Raw genomic sequence first — 5,353 nt, 5'->3', positions numbered from 1 at the left:
TAAAGTTCAAAACCAACAACTTGAATTGGGCTCAGGAGCAGATCTGCAACCAGTGTAATATTGGGGTCACATGCTTCCAGTAGCTGGCCCCAGTCAGTAATCTAGCAGGAGCATTCTATGCTAGCTGCAGCCTCTGACCATTCTTCAAGGATAGCCCCAAACAGAATACATGTCAGCTATGCTGCCATGGGGGTTGGGATGCTCAGTCAGAGTCTGTGTAAATTACTTTCCCATTCCTGTCTATGCTTTGAGCCAAAATGCTTACCTATAACGATGTGCAAGTGGGGGTGAGTGTTGTCTGCCTTTCCAGGCAGCCGTGGGAGCCGGACAGTTCCCAGCTTCGCCTAGAAACAGTTTGCTGGCTTTAGTCCACGTGCAGGAGCGTGTCTATTTGGCCAGCGCAGTGGGGGGGTGTGTGCATACGAATGCCCTATATCTTATTAGGTCCAAGGGACAACTGCCATTCTTAACAGTGACTATGTTAATGCATCTATAGCTCTTCAATAAAAGTATAACCTTTCCTGAAAGTGTGTACTCCGTTGTTGGCTGTGGGTTCTGACAATACATTGCAAAGTCTAGCAGTCTGTCAGTAGATGATGCTGATGGCCATGGATCTCTCCTGCATTCCCTTCCCTGCCTCAGTCTTTTCTGGCTCTGGAACATCTGATTGTGTTATGGGACCCAGAGGCCATACACGTTAAGGGTTTGCAATGAAAAGAGTGAGGGGAGGGGAATTGCCTTCTTGCCTCATATTAGTGGAGCTGATGTTTGTTGAAGAAGGAAGGGAGATGGTTTTGTCCCTTCCACCTCCTCACTGTATGGAAAAGCCCTGCAAATACTATTACTGTACCATTAAGGCATACTTCCTGTTTCGCTACTCTGACCTATATAGCTTGGTGGCTACAGTTAGCAGTGTGCTCCAGGCCTCAATTGCCTCTAAATAGTTGCTGCTCTCTCATTATTAGGGTTGTCAATCAGCAGCTGGCACCCAGTGGGAGACTGGGGGCACTGGGACATGGGGGTACAGTGTGGTGGCAACAGCATAATGTCATTTCTGGGGCAAAACTGGAAGGGACATCCCATCACTTTAACATTCAGATGAAACTCTACGGCTTTACCATACTTACTGAATCCTAAAGTGGCATGACACCACTTCCAGGTTTGCCGTGCAAGTGATGTCACACCTTTGATGCAATAGCATTTTCTCCTTTGTTTCTCTCCCCCCCCTCCCTGTTCAGGTGATCAAGGGGCAGTGGGGGTCAAGAGGTTGTCAGTGGGAGGCCTGGCTATCCTACTAGCTATATCCGTAGGAGAGGAGAATGGTGTAGGCTGCTTTGAGTCCTCACTGGGGAGAAAGGCAGGTATAAACAAAATGAATAAATACTTGTAACCTAATCTTTTGGTCTACAATAAAGTTAGTTGAGACTTCACATTATCTTTGTGTGAGAGCAATATTTAACACCCATGTTACTATTAGTTCATGGAAGTCCTGGAACCCCGGAACCAACTTTCCCCAGGTCCTAAATGATTACTTGAGAATGGGAATCAAGGAGAGATCCATAATCTTTGCCTGGATTGCTGGATCCCTTGTGGTATGTATACATCTGAAAATGGAATTGCTTGTCATTCTAGCAAATGCGTGCTCCCAAGTTTGCATTTTTGTGAGTGTGGGGATGGAGGATATTTCTAGGGGAGAATTGCTGGGCGGAAGAAAGGCTTAGCTAGCCCTTCCAGTGTTCTTCTTCTGTAAATGCCCTTTTGGGTTCTTTTTCCTTCCTGCCTCTCCTTTAGCAGTTTACATTCATTGTCAACATGACTGGATTAAAAAAAAAAGACACTAAAACAGCTTGAGGGCATTTGCAGAGGAGATTTAGTGGGCAGGGAATAGATTAAGCAAGCATATTAGCATTTTGAGAGGAACCCACATGGGAATGTTTGTGTTTATCTTGTGACACAGTTCCATGTCTAGGACAAGAGGCAAAGAAGGATCTTGAATTCTGTGCCAAAGGCGCTGAAATATGTCTACCCCAGCAGTTCAGAGTTGTGTCTGCAAAAATAGCACTTTGTAGCTTCATTTAAACTCATGAAGCATGTGCGGATTAAGAAATGTAGTGGTTGTAGAAGCTTAGTAATGCATAAGTGTATCTGGTATAATGCTGTGTTTCAGTGACATCTTCCTTATTCTGCCTTTGATTCTGTCTCTTTAGATCTCTTCCCTTCCTTCTCCCATATAAGCCAACTGAAAAGAACCTTGATGGCATTACTGTGCAGATTTGAAGGGGGGGGGCACACACCAATATTTTGATTAGTGGTCCATTTATTTCTAAAAGATTTGCATTAATCTTTCTGTTACTACCATTATATCCCACTACCATGCGTCAATTAACTTTGCATCCTAAATAGCAACAAGGAACCATCTTTATGAACATCATTCCTCTGTTGGGATAATTTAGGGATCTCTTTTATTTGACTTTCACACTTCATTAATTGCTGTAGGTAAAGGGATTTTTCTGGTTGCCCTGAAGTCATTTAATCTGGAGGAGGCTTATTCAAGCCTATAGAACTGCTCCAGTGGAAATCATGGAAGGAGAGCAACCATAGTAATACTAATGAGTGAATATGTCTGGTTACACCTACTTGCTAATTGGACTGATATTTTCTATAATAATTTGCAGGAGGTTGGTTTAATAAGACTTCTGGCCATGACAGTACAAATGCCATAAGTTACATGTAGCTGTGCAAAAATGTGTCACTTAAAAGAGGCACTGTTTTCCACCTGTGGTGAAAATCAGTGCAGAAACCAGGCCTGTGAACATGAAACACTTGGCTGGTAAAAAAACCCCAAAAACCAACAGCTGTCCATAAATGGGCACTTCTCGAAACAAAAAAGTCTAGTCAGGACAAACCTGTACATATGGAGCCATGTCAGAATCATTGCAACAGCATGAATCATCTGTCTCATGGGCTAGTAGAAAGTGGAATGGGTGGCAGAGTCCAAATTTAAATTCTTTGCAACTTTTTTAATACTTAAGAAATGGGCAGAGTCTACTTTTCTTTAGTTAGTGTGGTGCCATCTCATGGCCTTACTGAATAATGTTTCCAGCTGCAAGCACAAAGGTGGGTAGATTCTGTTCCCAAGCCTTCCTCATATCCCCTGTGAAATGAAAGCTACGGTAATTGGAATGTCTAAACCCAGCCATGTGTGGAAATCTGAGGGATTACTCAACTAAAAGTTGAATGTGCACAGTTCATTTTTGTAAGTCATCTTCTCTCCAGACTTCTTTAATTGAAGAACGGTAAAAAAAAATACATCAGAAGAAATATTTATGATAAAGAGAACAGATGGGTATTTTTTTTCTTTTGAGATTTTCCTAATTTTTGCAACAGGTCCAAATATTACCATAATTACATATCATGTAACAGCAGCTAATTGCTCTACCAGTTATTGGAAGTTAATGCAATTATCACTTAATCTTAAATGTTTCCACTCTTTAATTTGACAAGCATGAGGCAAATAATGGTAGACTTAGAGCATTAATGATAACATACCGTTCATTTTATATCAGAAAAATGTAGGAATTCTGCAGCCTTTGCTTGTTCAAATATCTATTTTTAAAGATTGCACAGAAGAAGTAGAATGCAGAATTAGGATGAGCGAAAAGAAATTAGTCAATGAAGGGCATATGGATTTTTGTAAATATTTAAACACCAGGGCACTTCATCTGTAAGAATGTCTGGTTAATCCTAAATCTCACCAAGGAAGAATCTGGGTACAAGGCAAAGCTCACCTTTTGGCCAGCAACAAGTTGATCAGAGCAAAGTAGGATGAGAAGAATTACAGCCCACACCTCATACACTGCAGAGCATTCCCCTAACTGTGCACACAGGGAAAAGGTACATCATGTGGCATTTGGAATCCTCTACTGACTCTGGACTCAAAGTCAGCCATATAGAGAAAGGCAGGGAAAATGCCAGAGGAATGCATAATGCAGTCTTAACATATATGAGCTCCCTGCCAGACAGCCCAGACGGCATCTCAGGCATAGCCGACATTTTGCACTGTCAGATCAAAACACTTGGTGTAGCCCATGCCACCCCCACATTCCAACACTGTTGTTCATCACCTTCCCATGTGGCCATCTCTCCACTACATTCATGTGGTTCGTAGCTCTACCTGTTGCTCTTTATCCATGCAACCCTTGTCCTTCATGTATGCTGCATAGTTATCTCATACAGCAGTGATCAAGGGAACTGTGTACCTGGAGAAGCCTGCCCCTCTCCCTTGCTAGAAACAACTGTGCAAGCACTGGAGGACTCAGCCTGTCCCAGTGTGCGTCCTGTGCTGACAGCAGCTGGGTTATTAACAAGCAGAGGGTGGGCATAGATCCCTGTCTACCAAACCCATTTTGAAACAGAGACGCAACCATGCAATGACTCAAGCATGTATTAAGCAAAATCTGGATGCAAGTCAGATGATTTATAGGGCTGCCAACTGTCTTGCTCTAGCAAGCACTCTTTTCATTTATATCTGCTCTGAGAGACAGCAGAATCACTGGTAGAGCTGTCCCTATCACGGGTAGTCCTTGATATGTACAGTGTGGTTGTCAAACAACTATCGTGCTGCTTGCAATAGAGTAGGATCCAGGTTGGAACGAGAGAGAGGACGGCCACATAGCAGCAGAACAGCTAGATGTAGTTTGGTCACTGCAGCTATTGATCATCTTGTAAGCTCAGCAGGTAGTTGGCATTGCACTATGGGTATCATCCATCCTGGCTTCTATCCCTGTTGGAGGGCTGCCTGCAAAGAGATAAAAGACACAAGGGCAGTAATTTTCAGCAGTAGTAGCCAACAGAAAATTGACTTGAGTGCTCTGCATGTGATGTGAACTAGTTCTTTGAGAGACTGTCACCACCTAAACATTCCTCCACTTTCTGTATTGTATAGGGGGATTCAGTAGCCCTCTGCACATGATCTGTTTTTTCATTCAGTTAATGCTTGTTGAGAAGGAGCAGGCATGAGCTGTCAGAACACCCCCCCCCCTGTGTGATTGCCAGCTTATGAGCATGAACAGAACTCTATCTGCGTAGGGTTCCTCCTCCTAGTGTCTGGGAATTCTCCTTTTCTAATGTTCCTGGGTGCAGAGAGGGAGGTTTTGTAGCCAGCCTCTTGGGCTCTGAACCTGGAGTGGTTTTTTAAGAAAGAGAGATACCCCAAAACAACCTCTGAACCTCCTAAAGTAGTGCCCTCATGAAGCCGGGCTTGGCTTAGACAGTGGCTTTTGCTGAGAGACAAAGAGAACCTCCTTTCAAGCTGCACTGTCAGAAGATCCTCCATGCAGGCAACTCCCCCCCC

This window comes from Gekko japonicus, unplaced genomic scaffold, assembly GCF_001447785.1.
Source record: "Gekko japonicus isolate JY-2015 unplaced genomic scaffold, Gekko_japonicus_V1.1 scaffold1485, whole genome shotgun sequence".
NCBI lineage: Eukaryota > Metazoa > Chordata > Lepidosauria > Squamata > Gekkonidae > Gekko > Gekko japonicus.
The sequence above is the reverse complement of the archived record's forward strand: the minus strand, read 5'-3'. Positions refer to the sequence as shown.